This window comes from Pinus tabuliformis, chromosome 8 (assembly GCF_031772625.1).
Source record: "Pinus tabuliformis cultivar Carrire ecotype Pingquan chromosome 8, CPIR1, whole genome shotgun sequence".
In the NCBI taxonomy this organism is placed as follows: domain Eukaryota; kingdom Viridiplantae; phylum Streptophyta; class Pinopsida; order Pinales; family Pinaceae; genus Pinus; species Pinus tabuliformis.
This window is the reverse complement of record NC_142294.1, coordinates 879,543,588-879,561,225: the sequence shown is the minus strand read 5'-3', so window position 1 is coordinate 879,561,225 and position 17,638 is coordinate 879,543,588.

Sequence of the window (17,638 nt, the reverse complement as noted above, 5' to 3'; positions counted from 1 at the left end):
TATTAGAGTTAGGTAAAATGAAGTCCCACATACCATGACATTCAACTATCTCATCTTCTTCTGCTTCCTCTAATGACAAAACTATGTCTTCATCCTCATCGTCATCTAGATCTGATTCTGCATTAGATATGGCATTAGGTGGTTTTGATTCAATTCTTTTGAAGTTCCTAAATGGTTTTTTACTGGAGGTTTCAGCTACCTATTTCTTTATCTCTACCATTTCATTAGACATAGTCTTCAGAACTTTTTGCAAACCCTCCATATCGTATGGATATTTAGCTGCTTTGTTTTTTGAATCATCTTTAAAAGTAACTTTTGTGGACTTTCTTTCTTCAAGAGCCGTTTTCTTTTCTAAAGAAATAATACGTTTTTCAACGGCGATTGCTTCTTTAATATTCTCTGCTAAAGTGGGCTTTGCAGCCCTATCAACAAAGATGGCTATATTCAAAGGTAAAGCATAAATATACCATTCGCTTCTGACTTCTTCACTGGGCTTAGACATAGCAGGAATTTTATTTAAGAGCTTATTAAATCGCGAGTTGAAATCTTTAATATGTTCTTTTGACTCAGTTTTAAGATTGGAGAGATCATTGATTATGTCGGTGTGGACCTATCATCTCTGAACTTAGTTAAAAACTACTCTTGGAAAGCATTCCAACTATTAATGGATCCTGGTGGTAATGAAACATACCATGATCCAGTTGCTCCTTGTAAGGTGTATAGGAAAAGCCTAACAATAGCATCTTCTTCTATCACCCCATTTAAGTTTATTGACAACATAAAATTGTTTATATGTTCTTCTACTAATATGCTGATATCAGGATTAAACTTTGGTAACCACTTTTCAGGATGGGCCGGTAATTGACTCAAGGGTGCAGGCATTGCGACTACCCCTGGATTTGTCCATGGCTTCGGTTTTGGTTGATTCTGTGCCATTGTTGCACTAACAGCAGAAGAAAGTGAGGATGTAGTTACAAGTGGTTGGGTAGAGGATGTCGGAGTACCTGTACCCTTTTGGACGATGATATGTAGTTGGGGAATGGATGGTTGACTTTGCAATGGATTGGATGAAATGGATGATTATGAAGAAAGAGCCTCACTGTCCGACTCTAATGGTGTCTTCCTAGCTCTTTTTCGACTTGGCAGAGGCCATTCTGTTGGTGGGATACCAAGCTTTTCACTTTGCAATCTTGTAAGAGGCTGAGAAGGGATATATTGCGAAGTCACGTTGCCTTGGGATAACTCATACTATTCTTGAGATATTGAAAACCCTTGAAGTTTATGAATTAAAGACTGAACTTTAGGGGGTTCAAGGGAAGACTTGTCTGATATGTTCATGTTTTTAGCAGTGGGTGTTGTCTTTTAAACTTCTCACTTGAAAATGGGAGATTTAGAATGCGAGGGAGAAGTTGGTGGAGATGGTGAGGGAGATTTACTCTCAGAATGGGCTACGGATTTGAATTTGCTCACCATTCACAGTTCATGCCCTCCTTCTAGCGCCAAAACTGTTGATGCCCCTAAAATCGCTGCATCAACATCGGGGAAAACCACCCGATCCAGACCTTAGTGCAGCTCCTTTTCCGTTTGGTATGGTGGCTCCGACTAGATATAATGGGACCAGTTTCCCAGTGATGTATGACTTGATGGGTGATGGTTTTATAATGTGTAATGAAGGTGATAAGTGTTTTATCCTACAATTCAAAAATATACAAATATAACTATATAACCCAGGTATCATGTTAACAATGTGATTTTTTATTGTTTCTAATAGACAAATAATCATAAAGATCGCTTATTTGTAAATAGAAAGGTGTATTCATTTGATGATTACTTCGTTTAAAAAGTTAAACGAAGTAATAATATAAGAATGTCGCATTCATCGTAATATATATCACTGACATATACATATATATATATATATATATATATATATATATATATATATATATATATATATATATATATATATATATATATATATATATATATATATATATATATATATATATATTCAAATGATAACAATTCTAAAACCTTCAGAAATGATATGCTAAAGAATTGTCTGAAAGACATACATATATATCAACAATAGCAACTTTTAAGAAATGTTCATTCACATAAAGAAATAAGACAAAAACAGTGATAATAGTAATGTATGCATTTGAATAGATTCGATGTAAACAACACTCTGATTCCACTTTCCTATTTGAGAAAACCTCCAAAAGATGCAAAAGTGCAAGTCTTGAAAAAGCTTCTTTCACAAAATTGCAGAATCTTTGATCCACTATTGATAAAGAAATATTTAGAAGTACAGAAGTGCAACTTCTTAAGTCAAATCTTATACAAATTGAGGACCCTTTCTAAATACATGAAAGGGTCTTAAATAATAAAACAAAAACAAGCTATCAACAAAAATCACTATGAGCTATTCAAACTGTAGACATGAAAATCTAGGATTTTCTATAAAAATAGTAGTGTGATAACAATTGAACTAATTCATTGAATCAGCTTCCTTTCTTGTGGTTGTAGCTGATAGATTGCGAGCATTGGCTGGATTTCAAGAGGCTGACTCACCCTAGAATGTAGCTGGGTTGTGTAGGTGGCATCAAAGAGTTTGGGAATCATGTAGTTGACTGTGTCAGAGAGGCATTTCATGGCCATATGCTAGCTATGTGGCTTGAATAGAAAAAACTAGAATGTATCCCATGTCAAGTTTTGCACTTCTTCAATTTATTTTTCTTTGCTTGCCAGCTCCTGCCTCCAATGATGTTATAGTGCCTTTGCTTTGGGGATTTTACCTGGAGAGCAATCAGAGATCAAATTAGACATATATAAACTGTTATTTACTAATTTGATTACACCTTTTATTGTAGCTCTGGATCTAGAGATTGCTCTTTCTGATTTCATTAGCTGGAACTCCCATTCCCAAAATAGAATTTCCTTGTGCGATTCTTGTTTTTTGGAAAATTGGCAGTCCTTCCTTCTTCTAAATCTTGCCAAGAAAGAAAATTTGTTATCCTTTCATCTACTTTTTCTAATTCCAGTCTGGTGTCAACTGCCTTCTCAATCAGTGATGTAGAGATATTGCATAATGGGTCAGCCAATGATATATTATGGAAAAGGATTTTCAACTGCTAGGACAAGGCTTTGGTTATCTCCAAGGCTTCTTTTATAAATTCAGCAACCTGTGGATAACCCCTATACTTTTCTATTTGTAATTGCATTTGTGCAATTTGATCTTCCTTGTCCTTATTTTCCTGCTCAATTGTCATTTGAAGCCTGCTCAGTTCTTGAGACAACTTCTGTTGTTCCTAGAGAGTCTAGTTATCACTCTTCTGTTTCTCCAGTTTCAACTTCTCTTTTAGTTGCTCATTTTGTTGTCTCTACTCTACTATCTGCTATTCAAGGTGACTAATCCTTTGTTGTTCTTCTACTGACTGCACTTCCAGTTAAGTGATCCTTTGATCCTTTTCCCTGATTAGCTGGCTGACCTCTAAGGCTTTGTCTATTGTTGATGCTGTATAAGCCCCTGCATACCAAGATAATTTAGTTAAATCCTCAGAAGGATTGACTTTTTCCTTCCATACCACATTCATCATTTAGGCCTAAGGAGTTAGAAGACTACTTTTGGATCATACTGCCTCTTTAAGATGATTGCCAACTTTAACATTTTAATTTTCTCAGCTTCCTTCTCTACATGTTTGAAGTCATGCAGTGTGAAAGTACCACATCGGAGGGGGAATGAACGCCACATTTGTTTTTTGGACTCCTTTAGGTTCCTTGACATCCCTGCTTCTGTTATCTGATAAGCTATTTCTCTTGGCAAATAGTTTATCAGGAATGTATAAGGGGAGGACATGTGGATCAGTAGTGCTGCCAAAAAGTCTGATGTAGGTGAACTTCTCTTCGCCGAACCAACTACAAATTGATGTTAGGTCTACACTAGCTTCATCAAACAACCGAGGAGCAGGTTTGTCAAATATAGCATAATGAACAGGCAAGACGAAACCATGACAGATTCTATAAAGATGATTTTTATAATGGGCTTTCCACAATTCCTTATGATAGATATGAATGGGGTTCGGGTCTTGTGGAGTCCATTTCTAGCCTAAAATGGAGTAATCAGAATTGAAACAGATGGTGTCCAAAATGTGGGCACTCATATAAAACAGGGGTATTACCCGGGTAGTCACAAACCTGTTTCTTCTATAATCAAGGATTTGGTTGGCCATTTTATTAGATAAAATGGTTGCCCAATCCATGATGTAAGAATTAACTGCTGCTTCCATTAAAGGAACCATCTCTATAGAAAACTTAGCCGAATCATGAACTCCAAAGAGTCTGCATATCATAGCACTAACATAATAGTAAGGAGATGCTAAGGAGTATATAGATTACATACCCGATGATTCATGCTTGTGTTTGTTTGGGTAATGCCTCCACTGCCTGATAGGGTCCGACTCCACGTCATTTTCCTTGGAAAATGATTCCAAAAATGCCTTGTTGCACTGCTTCTATGGTTCAGGCAAATGGTACATCTTTTTTATATCTTCCACCCTGAATGACCCAAACATGCTTCCATCAGCTGTAAAGAATGCTCTGTCTATTATTCTAATACTCTTAATTATCCATCTGACCAAGTCATTGTAGGGTAATATTTTGGTGCGGGCTACTATTCTGTGAAGATAAGAATTGGCCAACTCTTTAAGAGTACTCTCTGACTTGACACTGTAATCCGTTGTTCCCTTTTCTTCTTCAATCTCTTCTAGATCCTCGGCTTCCAGTAAATTGTATATGATTTCCCATGAAGCCTTGCCTAGACTGACGCAGGTAGTATCGGCTATCAAGACCTTTTTTACTAGTTCTTCTTTGGTTATGACGGGAACCTTTGGTTTCTTTGATTTTCTTCGTCATTTTCGCTGGATTCATAAATTCAGACTTGCTCTACACAACGAAACAGAAGAACATAATAGCGGAAATGTTTGCTCAAAGCTAATACACAAAATACAAGATTAACGGAATTTAAGCTCAATGAGTGTTATGGATTTGATATATTACGTTACCATGGTGTTGAGCTAATTTATGTTCCTAAATTAACAAATTATTTACTATCAATCCGGGTTGTTTATTCTTGGAGGCAAACCACTATTTGTGAAGATCTAATATAATCAATTCTTGAAAGATAAATGATTAAAAACTAAGAGGAAATATATCTTAAAACTCTTGATTCAATCAGCTTAAAAGAGGTAACTTTGGAAGAGTTCTTGACTCAAGAAATCTACTTCCACCTCAAGTATTACTTCAATGAATTAGAGATTATAATCAAAGACTCAAGATGCATAAATCATACATGAAAAAGGCTCTTAACTTAAGAGACACTCAAAGCTTTCCATAATAACTCATTCATCTCAAGATATAAATCTAAATGGAAACAAACTATTTGCATGTAAATAAAAGACTAATTCTAATTCACCATTTCATAGAGAGAATGCCCAACTTGAACACTTGTTTTCCAACTCAATTAGATGATGAATAAACCATTAACAAATGAAATCAATCACTATTCATAACCATGATGCAATCTGAAATAAGACTTTGAAAAACTAAAGCTACCATCAACCAGATTTGCAATGAAATAAAACTAGTCTAACTTGGAAGTGTACTTAGCTTGGAGTGGGGGCCCTCCACCCTTGCCTTGCACACTTATGAAGATGATATCAGAATATTTAGATCAGCAAAACATCCATGTATTGATCAGAAAAATGAAAGTAACATAAGTCTCCAACTCAAGTCTTCAAACCAAAAATATTACAGCATAATAGTATCATATGTCAAGTGTCTTGAGCCATCAAAGTGTGGCTCTTAAATAAGGAGTTCATGAAACCAACTGATCTAAAATCACTCTAACAATCATATCTACTTTAGTCCACCTATTCAAGTCGAATCCAACTCCATCATCCCAAGAAATATGACTAATATCATGGAATCCCAAAACAGCCCTATTTAGATGGGATTTCTGGATGACTAGTCATGATTGACTAGCTCCAAAAAGGCATAAGAAAACTCGTTCTGTTGGAACCAAGCATAGGTGGCTTGGTCCTAGTTCCCAAGCTTCCTATTCATGCATCCCATTCGTGCTGAAGTGGCCTGCATCCATATCCAACATGAAGTGATTACGGGAATTTCTGAAATTGCCAAAATTGCACTTAAAATCAAACTTTAATAAAAACTTTAGAAATTGATAAATTAAAGCTAAATACCTGATTAGACATCAAATATTCATTAAAATGAGATGGATGAAGTGAAAATGAGGGATAAATGGATAACTAGATAAGTTTATCAAAGCAAAATGAGATCAAAACTGAAGCCCAACATCTCTCCCATGCTTATGATCAAGCATGTCCCCATGCTTGCTTGCTCCTCTTGGACCTTCTGCCCTCTGAAGTAGATGTTGTACCTGTAGCTGTTTCCCTGTTCACACAATCAAATTCTGATTCCTGTCCTGCCTTTAACATTGCTGCTTTAACCTTTTGTTTTTCATATTTAGCTTTCCACATGTTTTTATCTTTTAACCACTGAAATGCCTGTTTGGAAAGCAATTCATTTCTCCTTTTTAACCTGCTTATTTCTTCTTGCAACTTTTCATTTGTCTTCATTAGTTTTGCATTGTCCTTTTTCTGTGCCTTGTTATCTGATTTTAACTCCTTTTCCACAATTTTGCTTATTTCTATCTGATCTGTTAAGTCTTGGATTTTGGCCAAATTCAGTTCCTTTTCAAAATCCTGGGTGGTTTTCATCAATGATTCTCCTGCATCATTATCAAATATGGAATCTCTCTCAAGGGGTTCTTGTGCTATATCCTGTTCTTCTGGTTTCCTAGGAGAATATGCTTCTACCTCCTTTTCAAAATCAATAGAATTCCTAGTCCTAGGAACAGACATAACAGATGTATCAATCTCATGCATGGCCATATTTCTAGCTCTGGTTCTAGGATATAGGGGAGAGTTCATCATGCTTCTATCTTCTTGTTCTACTTTGTCTTGTATATCAACAAACTGTTCAGTAAAATGATTTTTATGCATGAATTCCTTCCATTCTAACCCCTTTGATTTCACCTGATATTCTACCAAGATTTTAATTAACCCCTGATGATATACCTGTGTTGCCTTTGGCTTATGCTCCTGTTTCACTGTTTCAACCATTTTGACAAGACTTTTATATAGAAAATATGGCAAGTTTATTCTACCATCTCCTTTTATGTGCTGCAGCAATCTAACATGGTATAGATGAGCAATGCTATACTGTCGGTCACAAGTCAAAAATTTCTGAATAACCATAACTAGTTCTCCCCATGGTTCATTGAACCATTCCCGGGGTATCCCCTTAGCTCTATCAAAGGTGCCTTTCCTGTTCTTTTCAAGGAAGAAAGTCCATGCTTTCTCCTTGAAATGCAAACCCTTGTGATATTTTTCTCCTATCATAGGCAACTCTAAGGCTTTGGATAAGAACTCCTGAGTTACGGGGATACTGAGTTCACCTACTTGAGTTTTGTCTTGACTGAAATTATTGATAAACTCCTTAGTTATCTGTTCTGAATGACCATTAAACTTCTGTAGAAATCCTATCATTCCTGACTGATACAATTTTTCTACAGTTTCTTTGCCCCAACTCTCTATTTGAAATCTTGGTTCTACCCGGTTTGTCATGATTTCTGTGAACCAATAAATATAATCCTCTGCTGTTACTAACTTCATTTTAACAAGGATAATGATTATTGTTTTTAAATGAAATTGTAGAAGCAACGAGGCTTACCTTCCCCCTCTGACTCAACTTTAATCTGTTTGATTCTGTCTTCTTTGACCTCTGCTGTCTTTCCTCTGCACTGACTCTGTTTCAATTCCCTGTTTAAGCACACCACACCTGAATATCTTCGATCAATACTCTGTTTTCTGTTTGTTTTGAAAATTAAATACACATTAAGCAATAACCATGTTTCCTTGACTCAAATTAACATGCGTTACTGTGTATTTAAACAAACAAAAACTTGAAAAATTTTGCTCTCGGCCTCTCAACAGATCCTTAAAAACATTCTCTGCCTATTCACAATGGAAAAACATGACTGTGTAATGCAAAAGTTGCTCTTGGCCTTTCAACAAATTCTTTAAAAACATGGCTGTATAAACAAGCAAATTGCTCTTGGCCTCAATCCTTTCATCATTTTACAAAAATATCACTGTATTATAAATACTGCAGACAAAGTTATAAGCCTAGAGGACTAATCACATGCGCTCGACCTCATATTCCTTACTGCTCATAACAACTGGCAAACAAATTTTTTTTTAAAAAACACAGTCTATGAACCCTCGGCCTCAAGGCACAAACAATGCAAAGTCGACTTTCAACTAGGATTTGCAGTCAATACAACATGTTTGCAGACAATCCCATGCATTTCAATGGCACAAATATATGAATATATAGGCGCACAGTGAAGCATGAATGCGTTTGACTCGTTTTGACATGCACCCTCCAGCATTCCTCTGTTCTATTTGACAGTCTTCACAGCATATACCAATGCGCACTCTGTTTACAGCTCATACATATATACAACAGCACTTCAAAAATCTAATTTAATGCTTTTCCCAATGCATATGACAACACTCTGTTCTGGGCAACCACGTATTCACAAACACTTCATGACTTAGGCATTCTCTGTTTGACAGCCGATGACAATTGCGCACAATGAAAACGCATTTACATGCATATCAAGACTTGGCTCTCAGCAAACAAATAAATGCAACCATAGTTCAACAATGAGTGCTCATAAATATAACAACCCTCACGCTCAGCATTTAAACTATCTCTCCGTGTTGGATGCATTTGATTTCTCATTTTCCTCTATCGTGTAATGCATGCAACAAGTGATTTTAAATGCTGGCCGATTATCATTGTTTTCACACCACAATCTACGCATTGATATCTATTCAATCTTTCCCTACGTGTTGTAGACTGAGAGTTATCCCGGATTTAGAGTTACCTTGCTGTCACTGGCCACGTGGGATGCAAACAAACATTCAAATCCCTCCTTTCTCGGTCAGTCGCACTGGTGTCAAACAACGAAACCTTGTGAGTAATGGCGGACTCATTCCTATCTACAGTCGCTGAGCGAAAACAACTCGAGTTCTTACCTTGTTTGTTTGCTAAACTCGGCTTCTTCGACTCGGATTTTCCCTTTAAAATTCCTCTCAACTCACTCCTTCCGCCTTTTGCTTTGTTTTGGTATCAAACCCGACTCTCTGAGCTCTCGGCAATGAACAAATGGTGGTTTGAACAACGCAGGGATGGTTATTTCATGATCGTTTCTCCTTGTACCCTGCGGTTCATTGTTGGTAGACGTTGGTAGCTGGCCGTCCTCATTGACTCAGTCTCCCGACTGAGCAATGAGGATGGCCGTATGGCTGTTTGAATTACTTATTCTCCACCGTTTCCATCAACCAATACCCTCTGACTGCTATAACACCGTGTCCCCTACCGTATCATGTGCTGGTCTGTGTGGTGCATATGGTTTCCCATTCCATTCACTGCTGTTGTATGGTTGATTATGGCCGCTCCCATACCCTTCACGATAATGATATCACTTGATTATTATCATTTGTATTACCTGGCCGCAACACTGCTGTGTGATCATTGTCATATGGCGTGTGCAAATTGTGCCGTAAACTTATTCCTTCCATTCCATACGATTTATACACAAAGATTATGGTTTAACTGTATAACCTTTGCACTCCGCAACGTTATATCATAGTTATGTCCATACTTTGTTTATATCTTATTCCTCCCTTACTATCGTATTGGAATGCTTACGGTCTCCACTTATATCATCACATATATCACTTGCACCATTACATTGCCCGCGGCCCTTGTATCACTATGTTATATGCTTTTGTTTGTTTGAATATGCGCATTAGGTTATATATATGTCTTCATATTGTATGCGCAATACTTTTTATAACATAGCTTTTATAATTTTAAAATGACCATGGGGTCATTTTTAAAATTATAACCATTCTAATGCTTTACTTCATGTGCAGGTGAAAAGAGTGGTCCCAGTGTGATCTTTTTGCATTTAAAGAAAATATCTAGGGAAAGTTTATGTGAATGAAATGAAATGGAATATGAATAGGGAATGTAGGGTATATACTGGGAATGAATATTAATGAATATTTGCAGATACTTACTTCAATTAAATCAAAACTAGAAGTTTCTAAAAAAATTTGAATTTCAAGCACAAAATGGCTTATGAATATACTCCCTTGCTGTTGTTTGTACAGGTGGAATGTTGAATGCTGTTTGTTCAGGTGGAATGGAATCCAAAATGTTGTGGATAGTAGACTTTTATTACTGCTCCTTGTTCACTATGCTCTGCTTCTTGAATTGTTCAGGTCCCTTTGAATAATGTTTTCATTTCAGGTCCCTCTGCAATGCTTCTGGTATATTGTGTCGGTTCTGTTCTGGTTCTGCTGCAACAAGTTTGCTTCAGGTCCCACTGCAATATTATTTTATCTCAGGTCCCTCTGCAAATGCTTCTGGAATGATTTGATCTGCTGCAACTAAGTTTGCTTCAGGTCCCACTGAAGAATGTTTCAACTCAGGTCCCTTCAGGTTCTGCTGCAACAAGTTTGCTTCAGGTCCAAAGTGATCAACATAATACCTTAGCTGTGACAGCTAAAAGCTTGCTTCAAGACTCTCCCTTGTTGAATGTTTGACTTGTCCTCAAGTCAATTGTAGAAAGGTCCTGCATTGAAATGATGTGAGAATAGTAAAACAAGAATAGTGAATTCATAGAGTCCAGGTTTCCCTGGTTTTCCCCTATGAATTCGTGTTTGCTTAGTGCCAGTTGCCTGGTTTTCACCAGCAAACAATTTATTTTTATGTTTTGTTTTTTTTTTATATTTTTTTCTCTTTTATATTATATATATATATATATATATAGATATATATATATATATATATATATATATATATATATATATATATATATATATATATATATATATATATATATTTATTCTTTTTCTGAACTGGAAGATGGCAGAGCCATAATTTCCAGTCCTGATTCTTCTACCAGTTGTTTCATGAATGTCTCTTTACTAATAGGCTGATGATAAACTTTCAGCCTATGACCATTTACAACAAATGAGGTGGGGTCCTGGTCAATGGTTTTTATATTCATTGCTCCATTATCAAAGATTTCCTCGATTTCATATGGCCCAAGCCAATGTGTGGTAAATTTTGCCTTGAAATCCTTGAACTTGGAGTCAAATAATAAGGCCCAGTCTCCCTTCTGAAATGTCTTGGTTTTAATATATCTGTCGTGCCATTTCATTCTTTGCTCTTGTACCAATCTTGTATGCTCTATAGCTTGCTGACGATGCTCATCCAATTGATTCAGCTCCATGATCCTTTGTTGTTGTGCTTCTGTCAAGTCTATGCCCAATTCAGCTGCTAGCCTAAATGTTTGTATCTGGAACTCAATAGGCAATAAGGCTTCTTTCCCATAGACCAACTGATATGGACTAAACCCAGTTGTATTTTTCCATGTTATTCTGTAAGCCCATAATGCATCCTTTAACTTCTCAGACCAATCTTTCCTATTCAGCTGCACTGTCTTAGTCATGATGTTTTCTAAGACCTTATTTGTGGATTCTACTTGACCATTTGCTTGAGGGTGATATGGAGTAGAATTTCTGTGTTTAATCTTGTATTTCTCTGTCAGATCCCGTACTAACTTTGATGTAAACTGTGTTCCTTGATCTGTCACAATTTGTCTAGGTACTCCATATCTCACAAAAATTTCTTCAAAGAGGAATGTGACCACTGTGTCTTCAGTTGCTCTGCTCACTGCTTTGGCTTCTGCCCATTTTGTTACATAATCCGTGCATACCAGAATGTATCTTTTTCCATTTGACGGTGGATTAATGGGTCCAACAAAGTCAAGTGCCCACTGTTCAAATGGCTCAATGAGGACTTGAGGCTTGAGCGGCATTTCATCTGACATGATAGGTCTTCCTATTCTTTGGCAACTGTCACACTGTTTAACATATGCCTTAGAATCCTTGAAGACAGATGGCCAGTAATAGCCCAGTTGCAGCACCTTGTATGTTGTTCGTTTGTCTGCAAAATGACCACCACATGGTTCGTCATGACATGCCCTGAGTATATCTAGTATTTCATCTTCACGCACACACTTTCTAATCATTAGATCTGAACCAGTATAAAACAAATCACCATTCACCCAGCTATATCTAGAACTTTCTCTAACAATTTTCTTTCTTTGCTTACTTGTGAATTGAGTTGGAAATTTTCCAGATGACAAGTAATTAGCAATATCTGCAAACCAAGGTGTTTTAACTGTTATGGCAAACAGATGTTCATCAGGGAAGTTGTCTTTCACAGGATTTGGGTCTTCTGGTGATTGGATACGGGACAGAAAGTCAACCACTTGGTTTTCTTTGCCTGGCCGGTCTTGGATTGTAATGTTAAATTCTTGCAATAACAGGAGCCATCTTGTAATTCGCCCATTAGTGATGGGTTTGTTCATCAAGTATTTTATTGCTGAGTGATCTGTGTGAACAAAAACTTGATATCCTGTTATGTAATGTCTGAATTTGTTTACTGCATGTATGACGGCTAACATTTCCTTTTCAGTGACTGTATAGTTTGTTTCTGCAGGTGTCAAATTTTTACTGATAAAGTATATTGCATAGTTGAACAAATTTTTTTTCTGTCCCAAAGAGGCACCTATTGCTGTATCTGATGCATCAGTGGAAATATGAAATGGAAAAGACCAATTTGGTCCTCTAAGTATGGGTGCCACTGACAGCTTATCTTTTAAGATTTGAAAAGCATTCTGACAGCTATTTGTCCATTGAAATTCAACATCTTTTGCTAATAATTTAAACAGGGGTTGAGCTATTTTGCTAAAGTTTTCTATGAACCGTCTATAATAGCCTGCATATCCCAAGAAACTTCTGACCTCCTTCTGTGTTGTAGGTGGTCTCAGGTTAACTAGGACTTGTATTTTAGCTGGATCCACCTTAATTCCAGAAGCGGAAATATGGTGTCCCAGCACTATACCCTCTGTCAACATTATGTAGCATTTTTCGTTACTTAATGACAGATTTGTTTCAATACATCTCTTCAAGACTTTCTCAAGATTGTTCAAGCAATCATCATATGTGTTTCCATACACTGTGAAGTCATCCATATAAACTTCTACACATTCATGGACTAGATCAGCAAATATCGCAAGCACTGCTCTTTGAAAAGTTGCAGGTGCATTGCATAAACCAAATGGCAAAACATTGTATGCATAGGTTCCCCATGGGCACGTAAATGTAGTTTTGTCTTGGTCTTCCTTTGCTATTCTAATCTGATTGTATCCGCTAAACCCATCCAAGAAAGAAAAGTATTTCTTTCCAGCCAAGGAGTCTAACACCTGATCAATGAATGGTAGAGGAAAATGATCTTTTAATGTAGCTTTATTTAGCTCTCTATAGTCTACACATACCCTCCACTTTCCATTTTTCTTTGGTACAACTACCAGTGGAGAAACCCATTGACTATCCGAAATAGGATAGATGAATCCAACATTTAACAGTTTTTGTAATTCTTCTTTTACTATTTCTTTTATCATTGGATTCATTCGTCTTTGAGGTTGTCTAACAGGTTTCAGTTTATCATCTGTGTAGATGTGATGGATACATGTATTAGGATGAATTCCTTGCATATCAGTGTAATCCCAGGCAAATGCTTTTGAGTATTTCTGTAGTAATGCAATTACCTCTTGTTCTTGTTGTGATTGCAGCTGGGTTCCAATATTTAAATGTTTTCCAGGATGTATCTCAATTGTTTTAATGGTTGGGTTGTTGATTGTGTTTACAGGAAAGATGTCTACCAAAGAGTTTTGCAATGTTTGAATAGTACATGTTTCCTGAAAACATTGATTCAGAAGTTCATCTGCAGCTTCATATTGAACTTTTCTAAGCTGCTCTGAAATACTTGGCTCTGAGATAAAAAGATCCATCAAATCTTCATTCTCTTCTTCTTCTCTAAAATCAAAGAATTGATTTATACTTAAAACTGCTTTTGTTTGCTGTTTTTCTTGAGTTTCAAGTGTTGATTCTAAAGAAGTGGATTGTGCAGGTGAATAAAGAGTGATATGTTTCTTTTCATCTCCATGTGAAATTATCATGCTTCCAGATCTGCATCCTATGAAGGCATCAGCAGTGGCTAACCATGGTCTGCCTAAAATTAAAGGATGTCCTCCCAAATTTGTCTTTGGTTGCAGGATCAGGAAGTCAACAGGGTATTCCCATGAGTCCAATGAGACTATGATATCTTCTGACATTCCTTCAGGAACAACTTTAGATCTATCTGCTAATTCCAAAACTGTTGAAGTTGATCTAATGTTGTTTAATTGCAAAGTTTTCATTGTCTCCATTGTCATTACATTGATAGCTGCTCCCAAGTCTATTAATGTGTTTGGTACAGAGAAATTGTTTATTGATATGGTAACCATTGGGATACCAGGGTCAATATATTTTTCTACCATAGGTTGAGTAGACATGAGACTTGCTAATTTTCCAATGACTTGGACTGTTGTAGGATCCTTTTTCTTTCTTTCTTTTCGAATGCATAATTCCTTTATTGTTTTTGCATATATAGGTATTTCTTTAATAGCTTTTAACAAAGGAATCTTAACATATGCATTCCTTAACTCATCTAAGATATCAAATTCAGGAAGGGTTATCTGATTTTGATTTTGTTGTTCTACCAACCTTTCAGGATAAGGTGGTGTTTGTGTTGTAACATTTGTTCCTTTCTGATTTTGTATCTTTGTTTGTGATGTTTCAGATGACTCTCCTTGTTCATTTGGTTCTTCAACAATTGGAGGAGAATCCTTTTTAACCACTTTTCCAGACCTTAGATGGACATCATTCAAAGGAAGAATAGAATAAGTTGGAAAATATGCTGCTTCTTCTACAATGTATGCAGATTTGTCCACTTTGTTATTTGGATTGGCAACCGGTTGGGCTGGCAATTGCGTTGGTCTGGGTTGATTTGAAGGTAACTGTAACTGTTGTTGTTGTGTGAATAATGGTGGTGGATTCTGCTGCTGGAATGGATATGCAGAATTTTGTTGCGGAAATGGCATGGATGCAGGATATGGAAATGGTTGTTGGTATTGTTGCTGGTAAGGTTGTTGATATTGTTGAGACTGTTGTGGTTGTTGGTTTCCATAACCATATCCTCTCCAACCTTGTGCAGGTTGTTGTGGATATTGTTGTGGAGGCCAAGCTTGCCATGGCATAGGAGGGGCCCAAGGATTATAAGATGGATAAGCATAATTTTGCTGAGGGATTTGTTGCTGATTTGGCTGAGGCATTCTAGGTGGCCATGGTCTTCTTGGTGCAACATAATAGAAACCTTCTGCTCCTTGCATTTCGTCCATTGAAGGATTTTGCAATTCTTTCAATGTTACACAATTTTCAGTGGAATGATTGCCTGTACAAAGACCACACACTTGAATGCTATCTAAAGGACAGTCTCTCAGAGGATGTTTCTTTTTACATTTTGAACAAAATATTGCTAAGGCTTGCTCTTGTTCTTCCTTTTTCTTGTTTGCCTTTAGCACATCTACTTGTGTCCCTAATGTACTCAAAAGATCTGTTTTGAAATTTTCCAATAGACTTCCTATTTCAGCCCTTGTTATCCCTCCTGCAGCTGACTTTGCCGCTTTAGAACTTACTTCTCTTCTTCCGGTTTTTGATCTTCCTCTAGAATATTTCTGACATAACTCGACAATTTCATCAAATGGAAGATTTGAAATATCTCCTTTACCCATTACATTTAAAATGTCAAGGTATTCATCTCTTATACCTTTGAGGAAGATTGTGCGAACAGTTTCTTGATTTAGGGAATGTTGTTTAGACTTCTGAAGATTATATGCAAACCGTTCTAAGTATTCTTCTAGATTTTCATCTTCTTGCTGTGTCATTCTAAACACATCTTCCTTTGAATCTCTAGATCTACAATAAGGTTGGTATTTCTTAAGGAAGACAGTTCGCATATCATCCCAAGAGGCTATTGTTTGTTCTCCTAACCCCATAAACCATTTTAATGCTGCTGCTTTTAATGTTGCAGGAAAAAGACGAAGCTTATGGACATCATCAGTATAGCCATATGTTCTACATAAGATATCGAATTCAAACATGAATGAATCCGGATCTTCTGTAGACATTCCATAGAAGTTCGGCAACACAGAAGGTGGAATGTTTTTCATTTTTACTTCTTCTCCTAGTATTGCACTTGTATCTATTATTGGGAAACCAAATGTTGATTCTTGGTAAAGTCCATCTTCTTGCCTTTTTCTATCATTTTCTAGCTTCCTATCATTTTCATTTTTCATGTCTTCCTCTCTCTTCCTCCTCCATTCTCTTTCTTGTCTTTCATTTTCAACTCTTTGTTCATTATCATTAAGATGAACTGATCCATGTCCTTCTGCCATTGTTTGATTTGTTTCAATTTTAGGTGGAGTTTCAAGTGGAGATTCAAGTTGTGGGAAGATAGGAGGATTGATGGGTGGAAAGACAAGTTGTTTTCCTTTCTCTTTTGGTTTTTCGGAAGTGGAGAGTTTTTTCTTTGCTTCCCAAGCTGACAAAGTGTGCCTTTCAATCAAAGTTAATCTTTGGCCACTTCTTTGTTTTTCAATCAGCTCTTCAATGATTGGATTACCAGTAACAGGTGTATGTGATGATCCTATCTCTACTTGTGGGGGGTTTTTGATAAATCTACCTTGAGGATCTCTAACCCTAGGCATAAAGAAACATAATTAAAGAAATGAAATGTAACTAATGTTTTTGTTTATTTTGGATTTTATCTCTCTATTGACTATGTTGATATTTGCCTCCCCGGCAACGGCGCCAAAATGTTGAGCTAATTTATGTTCCTAAATTAACACAATTATTTACTATCAATCCGGGTTGTTTATTCTTGGAGGCAAACCACTATTTGTGAAGATCTAATATAATCAATTCTTGAAAGATAAATGATTAAAAACTAAGAGGAAATATATCTTAAAACTCTTGATTCAATCAGCTTAAAAGAGGTAACTTTGGAAGAGTTCTTGACTCAAGAAATCTACTTCCACCTCAAGTATTACTTCAATGAACTAGAGATTATAATCAAAGACTCAAGATGCATAAATCATACATGAAAAAGGCTCTTAACTTAAGAGACACTCAAAGCTTTCCATAATAACTCATTCATCTCAAGATATAAATCTAAATGGAAACAAACTATTTGCATGTAAATAAAAGACTAATTCTAATTCACCATTTCATAGAGAGAATGCCCAACTTGAACACTTGTTTTCCAACTCAATTAGATGATGAATAAACCATTAACAAATGAAATCAATCACTATTCATAACCATGATGCAATCTGAAATAAGACTTTGAAAAACTAAAGCTACCATCAACCAGATTTGCAATGAAATAAAACTAGTCTAACTTGGAAGTGTACTTAGCTTGGAGTGGGGGTCCTCCACCCTTGCCTTGCACACTTATGAAGATGATA